Here is a 23,244-nt window from a genome sequence, read left to right on the forward strand (position 1 = left end):
GGTCTGGGAGTTCTCTGCCATCATCTCAAACCATCCACACAGCAGCAGTAAGCCATTCCATCAGGGTGTGGCTCCCCTGACCTTGAGCCAAGTGGCGACTGTTCTGTAGACACTGCCGTAATGAGAGCTATATGGTTATGGATGCCAATTTCTCCAGCTTGTCAGGGGAGCATGAGATACTACTGGACCCCTAGTTCCAAAGGCGCAGCAACCAGGCTGGCAATGGTTCACTAAGTTGCTATCGACGTAATTTTCCCAAATCCCGTAATTCCACAGGTGTATACGGGGTAGCCACAGTGAATTCTCTCACTGTGGGGCTTCCAGCTTGTACCCCACCTGGACCCAGGGGTTGTCCATGCTTTACTTTTTGGTGTATTATGGGCCATACTTGTGGGTAGATTTCTTCAGGGACGTTTTCCTCTACCTCTGAGGGCAACTCCGAGGCTGGACTTCTTTGGATCTCGGCTTCCTGCTGTTATACCCTTGCATCCAACACATCTGTTTTTTTGCTGAAGCTTCTGTACCCGCACAGCCTCTGCTGGAGCTTCATCCATGTTCTGCTTCAAAGCCATTAAAAACATCCAGCCCACCTGACTGGCCACACTCGTACTTTTTCTGGCAGGTACTCCTCCAGGAAGTGGAGCATCTTCTTAGTGCTAATTGGGGACCCATCGACTGCTTCCCAAGGCTCAGGTGGAGTCCAAGTCATTAATACCACTGCCACGAGATACCATATGCTCTGAGAGGGCCACAGTTCCCTCCCTACCTCTGGTTGGTCAGATAGCTCCCTTACCTGGGAATCCTGCTCATGACTATGCCAAGTTGCTGCAGATTCGAGGTTCGGAGGTAAGTAGTACGAGGCTCAGACAGTTTGAAGAAAATGTGGAGACCTGTAGGCAACTGTGAATTAGCTCTTCATTCCAGCAAGGGCACAGCCAACCGCTCAGGATGGAGGCGACTTTTATACACAAGTTAAACAATAGCGGCACACTGTCAGAGAACAGAAGCCTGCACATGAGCATGCATACTGAGCACGTGGTTACATAAATGGAGAAGTGCTGAGTCACTTCCGCCCAGAAGCCTGACTACAGCCATCTTTCTTTCCCTTCACAAGTACCTTAACGAAAACTACTAAATCAGCCATTTTCTCCTACTTGATTTCAGCTCCACACAATCTATTATTGCATGTGGTTCCTTGTTGTTAGTTGCTATTTAATTTTCCTTACCTCCAGTTCCACTATGTAACAGTTTTTCCAGGGCTTATGGAAGGAACCTTATGAAAAATGGAAGATTTCTTCAAAGCTCTGATTTCATTTTCCTTTTTCCAAATATCTGATGTGGAAAAATTCACTCACATCCATTAGCGTAGTACACTAAAAATATAGATAGAGTCTGTTAAAGTTAAAACAGGCCCTGGGCACTTCATTTTTTGAAGCTCCTGTTGTGAAGGAGGAAAAAGGAGAAAGGAGGGGAAGGAGGCAAAGAAATATCAAAATGCAATAGAAACTACGGGACATTTTCAATATTTCTATTTATCAAATCGACATTTTAAATTTAAAAATGCAACGTGATTTAAAATTTCATTTGGCGATGACATCAAAATATATCAATTTGAAGCTCTTTGGGAATATGAGATGTGGGCCCAATGACCCTCCTGCCCTTTTAGGCCCACTCTTATCTTTGTCTCCCTTTCCCATAACCTTAATCACCCTTACCCCTACTCTGGCCTGCTTTCTTTTTTTTAATGAGATTTCCCCGTCCTCCATGAATGTTGTTTAATTGATAGGAATGAATTCAAGGGAAACAATAACAACAGGGAATTGTTTCGATGTAGGTAATATTTTATGTGGTATAGTCATTATAAAGCCAATATATGTTTATTATAGACCTTTAAGAAAATATAGAAAATTGTAAAATAAGTCATAAAAGAATTTTAAAGCATCATTTAAAATATTTCTAGAATGTTTTTTTCTAAATAAATTGTATATGTATTTTAAATGTTTTTTCCTTTTTAAAGAAAATTTCTCCAATCTTTATTAAGGGATAATTGATAAATAAAAATTATATGAACTTACAGTGTAAATGTAATATTTTGATCTTCATCTACATTGTGAATTGATTATACAATTAAATTAGTTAATACTTAATTTTTTGTGTGTAGTGAAAACATTAGGTATTTACTAAGAAAATTTTAAGTATACAATATTATTAACTATAGTCACCATGGTGTACATTAGATCTCCAGATTTTATTCTTCCTGTACAACTGAAACCTTTTTTCTTTTGACTAACATCTTCCTATTGCTCCCCTCCCCGCTCCCCACCCCCCATCTCACTACCCACTGCTGGCCCTGGAAACCACCATTCTCCTCTCTGCTTCTATGACTTTGACTTTTTTAGATCCCACATATAAGTGAGATCATGTAGTATTTGTCTTGCTGTGTCTACCTTATTTTACTTATCATAATGTCCTGCTGGTTCATCCATGTTGTCACAAATGACAGGATTTTCTTATTTTTTAAGGCTAAAATATTCCATTGTGTGTGTGATATACATATATCATACAATGTATATACACACATAGATTACATATATATCTCATATTTTTTATTTTCAATGACACTTAAGTTGATTCCATATCTTGGCTATTGTGACTAATGCTGCAATGAAAATGAAAATATGTATATATTTCTTTGAGATACTGATTTTATTTCCTTCAGATATATATACAGAAGCAGGATTACTGGATCACATATATGGTAGTTCTATTTTTTTTTTTTTTTTGAGGAATCTCCATACAGTTTTCTATAGCAGCAGCATCATTTTACATTTCCATCAATACTGTACGAAGGTTCCATTTTCTTGGCCAACTTTTTTTCCCTTTGTCTTTTGATACTAACCATTCTAACAGCTGTGAAGTGAGATCATGGTTTTGATTTTCCTGATAATTAATGATGCTGAACACTTTTTTTCATGTATTTGTTGGCCAGCTATATGTATAAATCATGAAGGAATACAAAATCTAAACAGACCAATAACAAGTAAAGGACTTAATCATTGATCAAAAAACTCCCAACAAAGAAAAGCCTCTTTGAAACTCATTTACAGGCCAGCATTACCCTGCTACCAAAGCCAGACAAGGACACTAAAAGACAGTTACAAGCCAATATCCCTGATGGACATAAATGAAAAAATATTCAACAAAATATGTATTAGTAAACTGAATTCAATAATACATTAAGGGGATCACATACCATAATCAAGTATGATTTACCCCTGGGATGAGAGGATGGCTCGAACATCCACAAATCAATACTACATTAACACAATAAAAGATAAATATCATTTCAACAGGTGCAGAGAAAGCATTAGAAAAAATTCAACATCTTTTCATGATAATAACTTTTAACAAAGTTGGCATAGAGGGAACATACTTCAACATAAGAGAGGCCATATATGACAAGCTCACAGCTAACATCATAAAGACAAGACAAGGCAAGGATGCCCACTCTTGCCACTTCTATTCAACATACTACTGAAAGGCCTAATCACAGAAATTAGGCAAGAAGAAGAAATTAGGGGCACCTAAATCAGAAAAGAAGTCAAAATATCTCTGTTAGCAGATGACATATTTTATACATAGAAAATCATAAATACTCCATTAAAAAACTGTTAGAATTAATAAGTAAATTCAGTAAACTTTCAGGATAGAAACATAACACATAAAAATGAATAGCATTTCTATATACTAACAATAAACTGAGAAAGAAATTAAGCAAACAGTCCTACTTAGGAATAAATTTAATCAAGGAGGTGAAAGAGCTGTACACTTATAAAATTATAAAATTTGGTGAAAGAAATTGAAAAACACATAAATGGAAAGATATTCCATGCTCATGGAGAGGGAGAATTAATATTGTTAAAATGTCCATATTACCCAAAGAAATCTACAAATTCAATTCAATCCCTATAAAATTCCGATAGCATTTTTCAAAGAAATAGGAAAAACAATCCTAAAATTCACATGGAACCACAAGACTCTGAATAAGCAAAGGAATCTTAAGCAAAAAGAACAAAGTTGGAGGCATCACACTACCTGATTTCAAAAGATGCTATAAAGCTTTAGCAATCAAAACAGTTTGGTATTGGCATAAAAAAACAGACACATACTCAATAGAACAGAACAGAACAAAGAACCCTGCTACAAAATCCAGAAAAGGACACTATAAGGAAATTACAAACCAGTATCTCTGATAAACATGGATGCAAAAATACTCAGCAAAATATGTATGAGTATATCTTCTATGTATTTACTGTTGATTTATCTTTGACAAAGGTGACAGGAATACATTGTGAAAAAATAGTCTGTTTAATAATAAGCTTGGGAAAACTGGATATCTACATGTGAAAGAATGAAATTGGACCTTTATCTCACACCTTATACAAAAATTAACTTAAAATTGGTAAAGACATAAATGTACAACTTAAAACTATAGAACAACTAGAAGAAACATAGGGAAAAAGTCTCGACATAAAACTGGGCAATGAATTTTTGGATATGACCACAAAAGCACAGGCAACAAAATCAAAAATAGAGAAATGGGATTGCATCAGAGTAAAAAGCTTCTGCACAGCAAAGAACACAATCAACAGAGTGAAGAAACAACCTACGGGTTGGGAGACTATATTAGCAAACCATAAATCTGATAAGGGGTTAATACCTAATAAATATAAAGAACTCAAACGACTCAGTAGCAAGAAAACAATTAAGCTGATTAAAAATAGGCAAAGAACCTAAATAGACATTTCTCAAAGGAAGATATACATATTCAGGAATTCTTCTGAGTCTTTTCAAAAGATGGTTCAGTTGTCTTGGTTCTCCTGATGGTTCCTGTATTGGAAGTACCATGGAGCCTCTCAGAGAAAATGTGTTCCTCTCCATATTTCTCCAGAACATCACAAGGACATATGAACTCAATGTCCAATCAGAAAATTAGGGAAGAGAGGAAACCAAAGTGGATTCTACAGATGTCTACATGAATTTTGGTCATGTGTATATTGTGATAGAAACATGTCTTAGTACTCCAGACTTCAGTTGTTAAAAATACACAGGAAATAAATTATTTAGAACTTAATATTGTGCCAATAAAATGACAACTGAATGTTTTGTATATGAGAAGCTGGTTCTAGAGTACATTTGGAAAACAAAATATGCAAGAATGTGAAGGAATTTTTGGAAAAAGAGAGCATGTACACATGAAAGAGAGGAGAGCGGAGAAAAAAGAGGGAATTTGACTTACCAAATACTAAGGCTTACTCTAATGTTAAAATTGTTAAAAGCATAATGCTATACTGGACAAAAAAAGAGCAAACAGATGAAGTAATGTAGTACATTATTTTAAAAGTCTAGCAGTAAAGCCAAATATATAAGAGAATATGATCATGATATAAGAGACCTTTTATATCATGGAAAAAAAATGGATTATTTAACAAACAGTGTTAGAACTACTAGATATACATCTATGGGAAAAGTTTTTATGGATTTCTCCCTAATTTCTTATGTAAAAAATAAATTTCAGATAAAATTTATAAGCAAAGAGCATAAAATTATAATAGCAATAAAGAGAACATTAAATATTATTTTAAAAAATTGGCATTGCGAGGTATTTTCTAAATATAACACAATAAATGTAAGTCATAAAAAAATTTAATATTGAAACACAATAAAATAAAACAAGAAATCAGTTTGGTAAAAGACAACAAAAGCAAAAAGCAACAACTATCATATTTAGAAAGCAAACAAATGACAAAAATCTTAGAAAAAAATACAAAACATTTAACAGTTACTACAGAAGTTCTGACAAATCAATAAGACTAAAAAGAATAGAGAAACAGACAGAAGGACAGTTCGCAGACAAGAAATAAAAGTGTTTTTAAGCATATAATAAGCTGTTTACTTATTTTGGAAGGAAGGCAAAAATTAAAGCTACATTAAAATTCTAATGTTCACTTATGTAATTGTCAAAGATCAAAAAGTTCAATAACATAAGAAAACAAAGTCTTAGATACTATTAGTGTGAATTGATATAGGTATTCAGGGAGGGAAATTCAGCAATATATATCAAAATTGAAAGTATATGTTCTTTTTTTCCCAGAAATTCTACTTCTGAAAATTTATCTAGTGTATTCTTGCACATGTGTGAAATTATACTGTCACAGAGGTATTCAGCATTGTACTATAAGAGATTCATAACAATAAGTGGCTAGCATAATACATTATGCTATATTCACATGAAGAAACCTTATGCAGCTATTGAAAATAATAGAAAATTATATCTAACTCACATAAAACACAAACATAGTTATCACATAGAGATAGACGATAGATGGTAAGTAAATACAGATATACTCTTTGCACTTTGGTATAATATATAACTATTTGAGTAAAGGAAAAAGAAGAGACGAATACACATACACATACACACACAAATACATATACAGTTGTGTTTGGAGACAATCTCTGAAATTGGCAACAATGGTAGCTTCTAGAAAAGGAACATGTGGCCAGGTGGCTAGAATAAAAGAGCTGTCCATTTTTCCTGCTCTATCTTCTTTCACACATTTTGCATTTGCTGTATAGGAATGTGCTATTCAGGAATTTTTCTTTAACGTTTGAAAGAATGAAAATAAATTCTAAGGAGATGAATTTGTGTCCTACTGCTAAATGTCATGTATGAATATGGGGACAAGTACAGAGACTTTATGCAAAATTAACATTCCATTTTGAAACTCATTTCTTCCTTGAGAAATAATGATTAAATAAGAGTCCAGGTAGGTACTTATTGTTGAAACAAGATATTTTTCCTGTGACTTTTATATTCCTCTCACAGGTGTTGTTTCTTTAACTGCCTTTATAGATGGTAGGGAGAACGCCCAAGGGAAGTTCTAATGTACCTCAGCTGAAGCTGGTTTTCTTTGGGCAAATAATCCTGCATGGGAGATTTGAGAGCCTGCAGCTGTTTTTAAGGTTGGGAATTCCAAAGGTGAAAGTGTCTCTTTGTAATTGAGAAAAATATGTAAACCCCAAGGGTCAACACAATTGATAATCTTTAAGCCAAGCAACTACCAAGCCATATCAGGGATTAGAAATGTACCTTCATCCTTTCTTAGATTGTGGAATCGCCCTCCCTATTTATATTTCCAAGGCTCTGATTTTCCTAGTGTAAAGTAAAGTATGAGTCTTCAAATTGAGTTGCACAAGAGAAGAGGATAAAATTGACTATGTACAAATAAGCTACAGGGCCAGGCTTGACCTATGTCCTATCCCCATTTTCTGGAGGCTTAATGCCTCTGAGCATCTGTGAAAGCTGATGCCTCCCCGTTCTTTCTGGCAATGTCATAACCCAGTTCACTTTATTGGGAGGGTCTAATATTAGCAGGGTCTAAACTATAAATTAAATTAGAGCAGGTTCCAATTCTTCTCCTCAGTACACTAGTGGTATCTACATTTAAAACCTAGAAGCATGTAGAGCATTGGGAATTCATACATACTATGTTCCCTTCAACCTAATAGGGATACTGTTTTCTGTTCCACATACTACCCAAATAGCATTCTTTGAGCCAAACATATGTATGTGTTATAAATGCATATCACATGTATGATGTGTGTGCATGTATGTGTATATATATATATGTATGTGTGTCTATATATGCATATATACATGTTTATACACATATGTTTATATATATATACGCATATATATATACACACACATATATGCAAACAAAGGGTTTATAATAGGCTGGTCAGCTATAGCTTCCATTCCCTAAATTATTTGCCTCTAGGAAGAGAAAAAAAATGTCTCAACACAAAATTTTTCCCCCTGACGGACCAAGCTTAGGCAATAGCTTAAAGTAAGCTTATTGGTGTTCAGATCTTTTCATGTCTATTTTTGGACCTCAAACTATGTAACTTTCCTAAACCTGACCTTCAGACTCATGTATTGAATTTTCCCCAATTCTCTTCCTCCTTCTTCCTTTTTGGTTCTTAAGAGTAACACTTTGGTATAAGAATTATTTTGGCTACTTGAAAAACAGCAGATATATGAAGAATGCTCTGACCTCCAATTTTTGCCCTTAAAGGAGGAAAGAGAACTCTGATGTGAAAGGTGGCCTCCCTATATCAGGAGGAAAGAAACATTCTTATCGGAGTTGGAGACCCAAGACTGAGAGAATACTATACAAACAGACTTTGGTAAAATATTACCTTTCTTTTGCCTTCTCATAAATTTTAGTTACTTTTCCACAATTGTCTCTCTTTGTTCAACTTCATATAAAAGCATTTAGATTTTGCCACTTTTGTGGTTCTTTATTTCCTTATGGGACTTCCATATCACATAAAATTTACATTTAAATAAAATCTGTGTGTTTTTCTCCTTTCGATCTGTCTTTTAAAAAAAATTTTCAATTCAAGTTGATATAAAATATTACATTAATTTCAGGTGTACAACATAATGATTAGACATTCATACACCTTATAAAGCCTTCACCTGTATAAGTCTGGTATCATCACAACACACACCATTATTACAGTGCTATTGACTATATTCCCTATGCTGTACTTTTACATCCCTGTGACTATTTTGATAACTGGCAATGTGTGCCTCTTAATCCTTTCTACCTTTTTCATTCATCACCCCCCCCCCCCACACACACACACACCACTTCCATCTGGCAATCACCAATTTGTTCTCTTTATCTATGAATTTGTTTCTGTCAATTTAATTCTCAGGCCCAGCAGGACACCCTAAGAGAGCAGAAGTTTTGCCTCCTCTAGTTTCTTACCCTCTCTCATCAAAATGTAATGGCCTTATCACCCATTTCTTCAGTGTCAGATTTTTGAGAAAAAGCCATGTACTCTTATGCATAGCTAAAATTCTAACATGTGCTAATGTTATGCCTTCTTATTCAACGTATTTGCATTTAAATAGAGTTGTCCTGAGATTTAAGGATTTAACCCAAAGGGATTAAAATGTCTCACATTTGTACAGCATTTGGTAGATTATTTCAGAGAGCTTTTCACAAACAATATTTCTTATAAAACTCTAAGTCACCCTTAGACAGAGAGGGTAGGCATTTTAACTTACCTGCACATTGTTGATAACTTGAGGCTTTGAGAAGTTTAGTGGATGCCTTAGAATCACACAGTAAAAAATGAGATAGCCACTAATATCTAGTGGCTCCTGTTTCAGCATTCTTTCTAACAAAACTAACACCTCCAGAACTATATGTAAGTTTTGTGTGTGTGTGTGTGTGTGTGTGTGTGTGTATGTCATTAATCATGACATGTAAGTGCCCAGTGGCTCCAGTAAGTGTAAATGCTCACAGGGCTGGTAGCAGTCAAGGGATGAAGCTACAGATGCCATTCTGAAACTCTAACCTATAAGAACACATAGGAAGGAGAGGAGATATTAAAACTTTGGTCAAACAATGGAAGAAACCACTTGACTGGTTTGAAGAATAGCACAATAATTTTCTTTGAATTTTAATAAAAATTATTGCACCAGAATTACCTAGGGATAGGTTTGGAGGTTCTGTTAAAAATGCAGATTTCTGGGCCATCACTCCTATTTATTGAATCAGAAATAGAATCTCTAATGTGCAAGACTTTATTAAAAACCTTAAATAATTCCTTCTTCCTGACTACAGATATAGGTCATCTTTATCCTAAAATCCTCCAATGTTTACCATGGTCTCAGACAGGCTAACTTCTTTGGTATAACACTCAAAGCTCCCTAAAATATTTTCCCAGTCAGTATTCCCCCATTTAGTTTCTTATTATTACTCTTCACTCTCATCCCTGTACATATTCTGCAGTTTTCTCCCTCAGGGCTTTTCCAACCATGAGTCCATGAGTTGCCATTACTTTTATTGTCTAATGCAGTAAATATATATATATATATATTTGATCAACTAAGACTTCCTCCTTCCTCTAAACTCACGACACATTTTTCTTTATTTTGTAACAGCTTAACCATTTTTTACACAGTTCAGTGGTGTTAAGTATATTCACAGTGTGCAATCATCCCCACCATCCATCTTCAGAAAACTTTTCATCTTGCAAAACAAAAACTATATCCATTAAACAATAATTCCCCACTCCCCACCGACCCCAAGCTCCTGGCAACCACAATTCTGCTTTCTGTATCTACAAGTTTGATCACTTTAGGTACCTCATATAAGTAGAATCATATATTACTTGCCTTATTTCCCTGAGCATAATATCCTCAAGGTTAATTAATGCTATAGCATGGATAGGAATTCCCTTCCTTTTTTCTAAATTTATTTTTTCTATTACAATTGATATACAATATCATATTAGTTTTAGGTGTACGACGTAGTGCTTAGACATTTATATACCTTATAAAGTGTTCACCTCGGTAAGTCTAATACCCACCTGACACCATACAGCTATTAAAATATTATTGTGTATATTTTTATACTGTACTTTATATCACCATGACTATTTTGATAACTGGCAATTTGTACAACTTAAACTCATGTTTTTCACTCATCCTTAAACTCCCATCTCATTTGACAACTCTCAATTTTTTCTTTGCATCTATGAATTTGTTTCTGTTTTGTTTGTTAGTTTATTTTGGTTTTTAAGATTCCACATATAAGTAAAATCATATACTTGTCTTTCTCTGTCTGAATTATTTCACTTAGCACAATATCCTCTAAGCCCATCCACATTGTCACAAATAGTAAGATTTAATTCTTTTTCATGGCTAATGGCTGAACAATATTCCATTGTGTATATGTACCACCTCTTCTTTATCCATTTGTCTATCTATAGACGCTTAGTTGGCTTCCATATCTTGGCTATTATAAATAACACTGCAATGAACACAGGGCTGTATATATCTTTTCAAATTAGTGTTTCGTATTTTTTCAGATAAATACCTAGAAGTGGAATTGGTGGGTCATATGGTAGTTCTATTTTTAATTTTTTGAAGAACCTCCATACTGTTTTCCATAGTGGCTGCACCAATTTGCCATCCCACCAATAGTGCACAGGGTTCCCTTTTCTCCATATATTTGCCCACTCTTGTTGTTTGTTGATTTATTGATGATAGCCATTCTGACAGGTGTGAGGTGATATCTCATTATGGTTTTAATTGTCACTTTCCTGATGATTATTGATGTTGAGTACCTTTTCATATACCTATTAGCCATCTATATGTCCTATTTGGAGAAATGTCTGTTCAGGTCCTTTGCTCATTTTTTAATCAGATTTTTTTTTGGTAATAAGATGAATGAGTTCCTTAGATATGTTGGATATTAACACCTATTGAATGTAGCTTGGCAAATATCTTCCCCCATTCAGAAGGCTTTTTGTTTTGTTGATGTGAAAAACTGTATAGTTTGATTAGTTCCATTTGTTTATTTTTTTTCTTTTGTTTCCCTTGTCTGAGGAGGAATATCAAAAATATACCTATATTTCTAAGAGCGATGTCAAAGATTTTACTGCCTATTTTTTCTTCTTGGAATTTCATGGTTTCAGGTCTTATACTTAAGTCTTTAATCCATTTTTAGTTCATGTTTGTATATAGTATAAGAAAGCAGCCTAGTTTCATTTTTTTGGCATGTATCTTTCCAGTTTTCCAACACCATTTACTGAAGAGACTGTCTTTATTGCAAATTCTTGCCTCCTTTTTCATACATTAGTTGACTATGTAGGCATGAACTTATATTTGGGGTCTCTATTCTGTTCCAGTCTTCTATATCTATTTTTGTAGCAGTGCCATGCTGTTTGCTATAGCCTTGTAGTATAGTTTAATATCAGGTAGCATATACTTCCAACTTTGTTCTTTTTTCTCAATATTAGTTTGGCTATTTGGGTTCTTTTGTAGTTCCATATAAATTTTAGAATTATTTGTTGTAATTCTGTAAATTGCTATTGGCATTTTGACAGATTGGTATTTTGTAGATTGCTTTGGGGAATATGGACATTTTAACAATGTTAATTCTTCCTATCCATGAGCATGAAATAGCCTTTTATAACATCTTTTTCAATGTTTGTTCTGTGACTTCTGACAAATGCATATAGTCTTGTAGTTACCACAATCAAGACATAGAAGCTTCATCCCTGGTAAATTCCCTTGATGCCTTTGTAGGAAATATTTCCCCCCTACACACAGAAACTGGCTCACCAGTTTTCTGTCCCTCTGGTTTTGCTTACTCAGAATGCCATATAAATGGAATCATACAGTATGTAATCTCAAGTCTGGCGTCAAACACTTAACATAATGCATCCGATATACATCCATATTACATATATATCGTGAGTCACTAGTTTATTTATTTATTTATTTTTGCTTGCTGAGTATTATTTCATTGTGTGGATGTATAATTTATTAATAGAGTCACCAGCTGAAGGGCATTTGATTATTTCCACTTTTTGGATATTATTGAATATAGCCACTCTAAATATTCACATACAGGCTTTTGTGTTAAACCTAAGTTTTTATATCTCTTGGATAAATATCCATGTGTAAGATTTATAAGTTACAGTTAAGTGTAAGTTATAATTTTATGAAAAACCGCTAAACTAGTTTTCAAACTGTTGCATTCTTACTAACAGTGTTTGAGAGGGCCGGTTGCTCTATATCTTTGTCATCTTTTGGTATTGCCTGTTTGTTGTTGTTAAAATTTAGGTATCCTAATAGCTGTATATCAGTATCTCATTGTGGCTTTAACTTGCATTTCCTTAATGACTAACGATGCTAAATATTCTCTTCACGTCTTCACGTACCTATTTGTCATCTGTATATCTTCTTTGGTGTCATTTTTGTTTACATCTTTGTGCACATTTTTTCTTGGGTGGTGTATTTTCTTATTATTCAGTTTTGAGAGTACTTTAAATATTTTGGATACTTGTCCTATATTAGATAACACATTTTGCATATATTTTGCCAAGTCTGTGGCTTATATTTTCCTTTTAACAGTTTCTTTCAAAGATGTTTTTAAATTTCCATAAAGTTCAATTTATCCATTTTTTTAATGGACTGTGCTTTCGGTGTCATATCTAAGGAATCTTTGCTGAACTCAAGGCCTTAAATATTTTCTTCTTTGTTTTCTTCTAGAAGTTTTATAGTTTTTAGTTGTACACTCTGGTCCATGATTCATATTGAGTTGATTTTATGCATGAGTCAAGTTTCCTTTGGTTAGAAATACTGGTCTTTAGTCATTAAATTGTCTTTGCAATGTCGAAAGTCAATTGAACATATATGTGTGGTTTTATTTCTGTACTATATGTTTTGTCCTATTAATTTATGTGATAACTAATTTTTTATAACTCTTTATGTCTTTGTAAAAAATCACTTCTATCTAGCACTAAAGTTCATTAATATGTCTGTCTTTGATCTTTTATTAAAATATGAACTAAGAGAAAGATCTAGGTCTGCTACATTTTTGGATCTTCTTGGCTTTTTTACTAAATTGTGAGCTAAGGGAGGCTCTGGATCTGAAACATCTTTGCATCTTCAGGATTGCTTAACCAAAAGGTTACACAGAGAAGATAATCAAGATATGTTGAAAACATGATTTCGAATCACATTTTTGTCTGTATAGCTACCATCATAGTTTCATTTGCTGGACAACAAACTTAAGTTGTTATGCTGGATAGAAGGGATATTATAATTCTCTTTCCATTCATTCTTAGAAAGATTTATAAACTCTTACATGAAAGATAATCCAACTTGTTCAGAGCCACCAGATTCACATAGCATCTCTTATGCTGAAGGACTTACTAGAAAAAATTCATGGAGATTATTTAAAATATGAAATGTTTTCAAGTGAAAGTTAACTCATTCTGGAAATAGGGAAAAAAGTATAGAAATGTTATATATGTAAAAGTTGTTGATTCACATATGTATGTATGGAGCACTACTAATATATAGCACTGTTATATAGCAGTGGTAAATATTTGGGACTTTGAAGTTCTGAAATAATTTATTTAGAAGATGAGACAAATAGTGCTTTCACTGTCAGTACCATCTGAGTAGAAGGCCTTAGCTTAGAGTATTGTCATCTGCTGAAAGCTAGTTTAATCATGTAAAGCAGGTTACAGAACAAGTGGCCTTTTCAGGATTGAGGGGAGCACTAACTATATCAAATGAGCTGTGTCTTTTGTCTGACAGGACAGATGTTAGGCTGCGTTGACATTTGTACAAATGCACAAATAATGTCAACTATGGTTGTTAATTTATAGAAGATTTCCTATTACTCAGTGCCTCAATATGATAAATCTTATTACTATTCTTGTCCTCATATACTTTTGTCAACATTTGCTGAGACACATATAGAAATATTTTGTTCCGGGAAAGGTCACCTCATGCTGACTGATTAGTGTACTGGCATTGTAAAAATTATTTAAAGTGTCCAGACATTGCCATCTCTTTGTCAGTTTTAGGTAAGGTAGTTACATAAGTCTAAAACTTATAATCAAGGACAAAAAAGGAGATAGTTTTTCAGAAATCTTTGGATATAATGTAATATGGACATTATAATATTTCATATAATGTAATATGAGATATTTCATGTCTCCCATTTCTTTCAAATCCAGCTTACCATTTCCTTTGTCATTTTGAAGTCTTTTTGCCTTCTGTCTCTTCAGCTGTGAGTCATAAGAATAAAAAATACATACTTTCTAAAAGCCCTATTTGACATCATATATTCCTGTACCCAAGAATAATACCAATGGGGTCCTCATAACAACATAGGAAAACAATTACAACAATTAAAATAACATTTTATTAACAAATATATATAACTCTTTTATAATGGAAAATTTTAAAACTAAGTATAAGAATGAAGCCTCATGCTTCACAATTATACAACTTTTGAAAATCATCTATTTCTCACCTCTTGCTATTTTTCTTTTCTTTTATTGCTAGAGTATTTTTAATCACTAGATATATTATTTCTTTCATAAATACTTTAATAAGTCTCTCTAACAGATTTGTAAAAATAAAATTACAGTACCATTATCATACCTAACAAAATTAGCAATATTTTATATCAGCCAATATCCAGTTTATGTAGTCTCAAAATATCTTTTTATAGTTGACTTACTTGAATCTGAATCCAAACAAGTCCCACATTCACATTTAAATGATCACTCTCTTAAATTTCTTTTAATCCATACATTTTTTTCTCTTTCTTCTCTCTTTATTGTTATACATTCCCTCCAAGTTCATTTTTTTTTAAACCAGGTCATTTGTCCTATAGGATTTCTCACTTTATATTTGGCTAATTGATACTTTTTTAGATTTAATTTAGCATATTTGTCTAGACTTATTTTCTATATATAATGGTTGGATCTATAACCTTGATTCGATTCAGATATTCAGGCTTTATTTTATTTTATTTTATTTAGCAAAAATATATAAGTGGTTCTATGTGACTTTTATTGTTTCATGTCAGGAGACATAGAATATCTGATTTTCTTACTTTTACTTATATTAAAATTGATCAAAAGGTTTGGCTTCATCCATTTATAAAATTGCCACCAGCTATTTACCTAGAGGTTTAATAGCCATTGATGATTGCTATCTAGATAAGTTATTGTATTAAGGTTTACAAAATGAATATTTTTAAATTATATTATTCCTTGTCTATTATTAGTTATATTTATTCTATACAATTCTGTTAATATGACCAAAAAATAACACTTATTTTCCCAAGTATTTTTTATGATAATTCTACCTTGTCAGAAAACAAAAGACTGTGATTCTAAATAATGGGAATAATTTTATAGTAGGAAAAAAGAAAGAGACAAGCAGATTTTCAGTTGTCCTGTACTGGAAAACAGCAACAACATACACTTGATTCATTTACCCAGAGCATACAACTATACTGTCAAAAAGAAAAATAACTACTTAAGACACAAGTATATAAATGTGTAACATTAGCAAATTATATGAGCATAGAATGATATAATGCAATATTAGGTATGTAAACAAAAAAATTGTCTGTTAAAATTCTGATTAATTGGTATGAACTCCAACTGGAATTAATTATATGAAGAGAGGAATTTTTATCTATTTTGTTCAGCACTGACCTAGAAATTTACTTGGCATATAATACACTTAGTAAATATTTATTGAATCAATATTGAATTAATAAGTGAGATAATTTCAAGAAGTGAGTAATTGATAGGGATTACACCAAAGGAGGAGAGAATTAAGAGGAAAATCCACTATGGTTATTTGTGGCAATTGTTCACATCTGCGAGTTAAGAATTCACATTAGGAATGTATGTGTGCCACAATATGTAAAGTTTAATGGCTTTAAATTAATTACTTCCCTTTCTGATAAAGCACAAAATTCTCTGGGTCAAAGACTCAATGGCATAATTTTTATTTCTCCCATTAATATCCTCTAGCCCTTTTTCTCCAGTTAGAAACAATTTCAAATTAAGTGTCCTCTATGCTTAACAAATACTTGTTGAATGGATGAATAAAAAAATTATTAGATTCCTGAGGTTCCTGATAAAATATGTTCTCAAGTTTTCTCTATAGAAAAGTAGTGTTTTAAGATTTCTGATCTGTAGTTATTATCTTGTTTTTTAAATTAATTATACTATTACTTAGGATGGGAATAAATATATTCGAAAGTCCCTTCCGAAATAGAAGAAAATCAAAAGCACGACCTAAAATAATCTTGTGATGCCCATATATTTTTTAAAGACGGAAAAATGCTCTTGATTTAGAGATGCTGGTCTGAAAATTCTCCTCCAATGCTAACAACTCCTACTCTCTTCTTACATGACTCCTCTTCTTTTCATCTCTTACATGTAAAGGATATTATTCATTGCTTCTCCTTTAGTGAGTTCATCGACTCTTACCCTATAACAGAGTTACTTAAATTTCTCTCTCTCTCTCTCTCTCTCATTCACACACAAATGATATCACCAGTTATGACCTTTTGTCTATGTCTGGGTTTGCATTTTCAGTCTTATAATACCTCAAACATGTCTAAAGCCAAGCTCCAAACAGAATTACAAAACGATTCCATCATATCCTATAGAATTTATTATTTCTTCAAATGATATAATTTCCTTAGTCTCTCAAGCTTAAAAGCATGTTATCTTTACCTCCTTGATTCATTTTGCCATCCACCTGCAACTAATCACTAAATTTCATTGGTTTGACTTCTCTAATCTCATGAATTTAGGTTCCATTCCCATGATCTCGTCTCTCATTACCTCTTAGATGAACTACCATAATAGCTTCTTAGTTGGTCTTCAGTATTTCTCTACTCTCATTTTGCCTCTTGTTACAGATTAATCTTCCTAATGCACAACTTTAAGTATATCACCTTTCTAGTCACAAAACCCAGTAGCTTCCAATGACTTAGAGGATCAAATATAAACTATTCTGTTTGGCATTCGTGAACTTTCTCAGAATCTTCCATCAGATGTACTAATTTCCTGCCAAAGTGAGCTAATTTCTCATTTCCCAAATAAACCCCAATTTTCTTCCTCTATTTCTTTGATTATGTTTCTCTTCATGCCAAATGTCCCCTTTCCATAGCCCTTTCCCCATCCTTGTCTCATCTCTCAAGATATCGCACAAATGCAACAGCCTTCCAGGAGACTTTCTTACTATGCTTTCATTATATTGCAGCCTCTCTCTTTTCTGAATATTTACAGCATTTTGTCAATACTTCATACAGAACAATTACTACATGTGAATTTATATAGTGACCATTTGTATACTTATGGGATCTCCTCTTTAGGAAAGAAGCCGAGTGTTTAATTCTATTCACATTTTTTCATTCCTCATTAACAAAACATAGCACGGTATTTTGCACACTGTAAAGCTTCATAAATATATGTTCAATTAACTTTAAGGGCTCTTAGTGGTAACTCTGAAAAGTCAGCTACACTTTTAACCTTCTATGTTCACTGAAACATGTAACATGGTACTGTGCTGATATCAGTTAGGTGCTACCCAGGTGTTACTGGCTCAGAAAGGCCATTAGAGTCATGATTATGGCAATGTTGACCACAAAAACTTAAAAAGATAGAAACCATGCTTTCTACTTCCTTTATGCCCATCTCATAAAAGCTAATAGAATTCAGATCATGCTTTGACTAATATAGTCTTACTAAGTGAATGGTTTATATAAACTACAATAATTATATCCAAAATTCCTCCAGTAATAACAAAGAATTCATTAATTCGAAATCAGTTGATCAAAGTCTTCAAATACCCAGATTTGTTTTCAACCATCTAAGAAAAAACAATGAAAATCATAACAAAAACTAATTTCAGAAACTAAATTCTTGTAAATAACTTCTGGGTAGTAAGTATACACAAGCCCAAATCTCTGACTTTGCTCTGTCTATTATTCCTTATGTTATTCTGCTGTATGTGAGGACTCCTGTTCATAATGATAGTCCAAGGATACTGCTAGATCTTTCAGCAAAGTCTGATCTGTTCTCTGTTTACCTTGTTTCATAAAACAAATAAGTACTTTAGAGATTTTAGATTTTTAAAAGAAGTTCACACTAAAAGCATTTTTGAATAATCAACTTAAAAAGATATCACATATTACAGTCCCTTTGAAATGAAGTTACAATGACTCACTAAATAATTCAAACTATAGATGGCTCTGATTCAGAGTTTCTCACAATTCCTTACTCCATATGATGGAGATGGGATGGTAGGATACCTTAAAAATTCTAAAAATCTCTACAGTTGTCTGGTGCCACCACATAAAGAAAAGTTATTGGATAAAGCATCTCAGTTATTTGTGATGGCTGTAGGAATGGATAGTTATGTGAATATTCCTGATATGACTAAGAATGACATACCTCTATTACAGAGCTGTGGTAGGTAAAACTGCAGGTCTGTGGCAAGAAGGTTGAGCTCTCTCTTCGCTATGAGATATCTTGGAAAAGAAGGGATAAATGAATTAAACGAACATTAATGAATTATAACACAGAAGAACAGAGCAGGAAGAAGTCTATCATTTCAGGAAAATTTATCTTCCTTTCTAGCTTCACCCCTAACTAATAGAATGTACACAGGAAAAATACTTAGCTTCTGTGGGCCCCAATTTCTTCTTAAACAATAGAAGGAAATTGAACACATGGTCATTATGGGCCTTTCCTGCTTTATTTCTCTTAGGGAAAAACAGATAGTGAACTTATAAATTAGTAATATAATTTAAGATAACGATAAGTACTATGTAGAAAATAAAGCTAAAAGAGTGACTAGGAATGTGACATTTAAGCTAAAACTCGGCATATGAAAATGTGGGGGAGAGTGAACTAGTCAGAGAGAACAGAAAATGCAAAAGCTTCAAGGCAGGAAAAAGGCCACTATGAGGCACTGGGGTGATGATACGAAATGACATTGGGAAAAGTGAATCTATGGTAGAGTTTAAGTCCACTGATAAAGGAAAGCCATTGAAGAGTGTGATGCTAAAAAGTGAAATGATCTGATTTAAAATTCAAGACAACTACCTGCAGTGCTATGTAGCCAAAAGACTGTAAGGAAGCAATAGTAGAAGCAGGAAAGGCAGAAGGGCTAGGATAGTAATATGGATTGGTCTTTAGCAGTAAGACAATGGCGAGAAACATTAGACTTAAAAAATATGTTTAGGAGAGAGAAAAAAACAAGGCTTGATAATGGATTGGAGGTGAGAAGTGAGAGAGGAAAGTGGGCTAAGGATGTCCAGTAATTGATCTCATCAAATACATGATTTCGTCTATAGAGATAGCTTAATATATGGTTTTGCCTTCGGTAATTTGCAACAAGATTTCAGTGGAAATGTCAAGGTTGCAAATGGAGATTTGGGAGACCTCAGCTTATACGTGGTACTTAAAACCATGAGAATGGATAAAATCTTATATGCTCTCACATTCACCTTTTTATTATCTAGCTGCAGAAAATTGAATCAGATACATTAAGTAATTCTTATTAAATTACTTGCCATGATATTTTAAAATTCTTTGTGGTGATTTAATGAAGTAATACAGATAGGGAGAGGAGCTATGAAATGGGCCACTAAAAATATACAGTTTTAGTTGTAGCTTAATTTAAGGCTTCACTGTTGTACTTTATAACCATGTGATATTTTCTATGCATATCACTTAATGTTTATCTTTTTCAGATTGAAAGGTAAGACACAAGCTGTTATCATCTAAATTTACTTTGAGTATGTCCCATTACTATTTAGTTTCTGATCTATCCAAAGCCAATTGATTTCCTAGTAAGAGCAAAATTTTCTTTACTTTTAAATCCATTTAATTAATTGTTTTAATCCCAAGCCTAATATTTTCAAACCAAAAGCGTGGTTTAAGTTTTATTCTTAACTGAAAAACTGTGAAAATTGCAGGAACTAGAAACATAAGTTATTTTTGTTAACAATAAATTATTTCTCTTTTATAATAGAATCTAGCATTTCATTCTTAATTCCACCTTTTCATTAGGATTCTAAGATAAACACTTAAGTCTGCTTTACACAAATGGTATGAAAGACAAAAGGCTTATTTCCTTCACAGAAGAAAGTCCTTATCAATCAATAAGTAAATAAATAATAACGTATGTCTCAAAAAAAAAAAAAAAAAGGAGGCAAAAGATAGCATCAGGCAGTTCACATAATAAAAGACACTTAGCTTTAATTCACACACACTATCTAAATTTTTCCAAGTGTTTCTTATTTTAGAATAATAAATTCTAATTTTGAGAATTATGCCAAATAATTCTGCATACCACTGGCCCTTTATTACACTTTCCTTAAATTCCTAAACTATTTTTGTGAGTCTGTTTTGTTCTAATTAACTCTGGTTTTAATCCTTATCAGAAGAACCCTTTCATATCTAAGTAGAAGGAAAGTGGGGAAATGGAAGTAAGAAATAATGCTGGTCCTAATTATCGACCACCAATTCTGAGCACTCTTACCCTCTTGACCTTTTTTGATATATTTTCTAAATCCTTTTTCATAACTCTTCCCAATTTCTAATTGATTTATTTTTTACATTTTTTTCTGTATTTATTCTTATAGGCCCTTCTGCATCTCTCTGTATATCAAGATGTCTCTTTTCTTGAAACTACCTAAGGTAATACCCAATTAAGATTACCATTGAACTTAATTAATATGAAAGCATTCCTTAAAAGGTAGAATAGAAAAGTTTTTGACAATTCATACCAAGGAAAAGACTTTCAAAATGACATTTTAGAAATTAAAACTTGGAGTTGAATTTATATAGACATTGCTTCTAGCAGATAACAACAACAAAAAAATGCTCTTAGATTAAAAACAAATCTTTCAAGAGTGCCTTAAATTGCTCTCAAATAGCAAGAAGATAGGCTTTAGAAGCTCCAGAGTTAAGAACTATATTATTTTTACCTCAGAAGGGAAAAAAAATTGATCAGAGTAAGCCTGAAAGTCAGATGGAAGTCTGGTTTGAAGAAGAAGCTAAGGCAGTTTCTTGGTAGAGTTTAAGGAGTTAAATGAAGCAATTCATCCTCCCTCTTCACAAAGGTACTTAATTATTTTTTCCTTTTTGAGTTAAATTCTCCTCTGATGTACCTCTACTCTTAATTATCATAGTATCAGGTCCTGTTTTGGCTATTTCTAACTTTTTACTTATGTGGTGACTAATATATTTTATTATTGGCTTACCACAGAATTCAATATCCTAGGATAGATGGAGCAGCCTGTGCATAGAGATGCATGGTACTGACAAAAGGCTTTACCAATAGCCTGCTGTAATAGCTGGTCCAAGGATGGTCCTCCTGTGAACACTAATAGGAAAATATGTTGATCCACGTATTGCTCTTCTTTTATAACAGAGTAACAAACATCTAACACAGTTGATTTACTATTACATGGCATCTCACTTGCTGATCGTGGTACAGCTCTGACTGGAGTCATAATCCTGACCTAAACACCTCACATGTGCAGTGCAGGCAACTGGATCCCACAGTCCTTAGGCAAGTGCTACACATTTGAAACAGAAACTACCTTTCCATCAACCTAATTGACAAATCCAGACATTGGCAGCTAGTCTGCAACTCTTGAAGATGCTGTTTTCCTAAAATGAGACAGACATAGGTTGACTGTAAAAGACCTACCCATGTCTCTTCTGAAACTCAGAGTACAGACTCAGTGCTGAATTGGGTTCCCTGCTTGACAGCAAACTTTTTTCCATTAAACTGCCAATCTTTTTTATCCCATAGTCTTTATGTTTTTTTTTTCTTTTTCCTCTCATAGTCATAAAGAAATTAGTGACAGAATTAGCTAGATTGATAATTATTGGTAAAATAAAAATTGACTGAAATATGAATATATCAAAGCAACAAAAACAATACTTTCTTTTAGTTTGAAAAGAAATTATTTTTGAAGTTAAAAAATTATAATAAATTAAATCTCTACCAACACTCTCAGATAATAACCCATCAGAAAAACAGCTTTATAAAAAATAAAAAAGAATGTTGATGGATTATGTGGGCTGAGAAGCCTTGAGTAGAACACAAAATGTATCCATTCGATGAAAAATAGAAATTATTATTAATTTGAGCTATCTTTTAAAATCAAAAGCCATTCTTCCATCAAAGTACATTCTATTGCAACAAAACAAAAATGGGTTTCTTTGAAATACTTGAGAAATTAAAGAGGTAACTTGGACTTAACTGAGGCATGAATTTTTTTTTTATTATAACTTGTGTGGATATTACATACTCCTATACCCTAAATTTTATATTTTTAAAAAGATATCTTAAAAATTGCCCCACATTTACACACTGACACACACGCACTGACGCGCGCGCGCACACACACACACACACACTAGAATACAGATAACTTACGTACTCAAATTGAAAGACAGTGCCTGAAAGACATCACTTGAAAATTGAATACAAAACTCTGAATTTTCAGATAATCAGTAACGATAAGGAATTGGATGTTTGTATCAGTAAAATCTACAGAATCCCATATGATGCCCCAGATCCTAGATTTTAGCAGTTGTTCATTTGTCCACCCAAATTTTTTCAATCACAGTACTGTTTGTACAAAATGATCCCAAAATTTAGTGGATTAAAATAACAATAATTGTTTATCTCACAATTTCTGTGGGTCAGATTTTGGAAACTCAGCTGTGCAATTTTGGGTCAGTCTCTTGAGAAGTTGCAGTCAGATGGCTGTGGCTGGGTCACCTCCC

At 33.2% G+C, this 23,244-nt stretch overlaps 1 long non-coding RNA gene across 1 annotated transcript; it reads right to left on the minus strand.

Moving 5' to 3' along the window:
• On the minus strand, nt 1-22,383 carry LOC107498049. The gene is made up of 3 exons (XR_001593934.2): nt 21,705-22,383; nt 18,886-18,962; nt 1-1,438 (listed from the first exon to the last, which is right to left on the minus strand). It is a non-coding gene; the product is annotated as an uncharacterized LOC107498049 (long non-coding RNA).
• Between the last annotated feature and the right edge of the window lie 861 nt (nt 22,384-23,244).

The sequence above is a fragment of the Rousettus aegyptiacus genome, unplaced genomic scaffold, assembly GCF_014176215.1.
Source record: "Rousettus aegyptiacus isolate mRouAeg1 unplaced genomic scaffold, mRouAeg1.p scaffold_m13_p_8, whole genome shotgun sequence".
NCBI classification, from domain to species: Eukaryota; Metazoa; Chordata; class Mammalia; order Chiroptera; family Pteropodidae; genus Rousettus; species Rousettus aegyptiacus.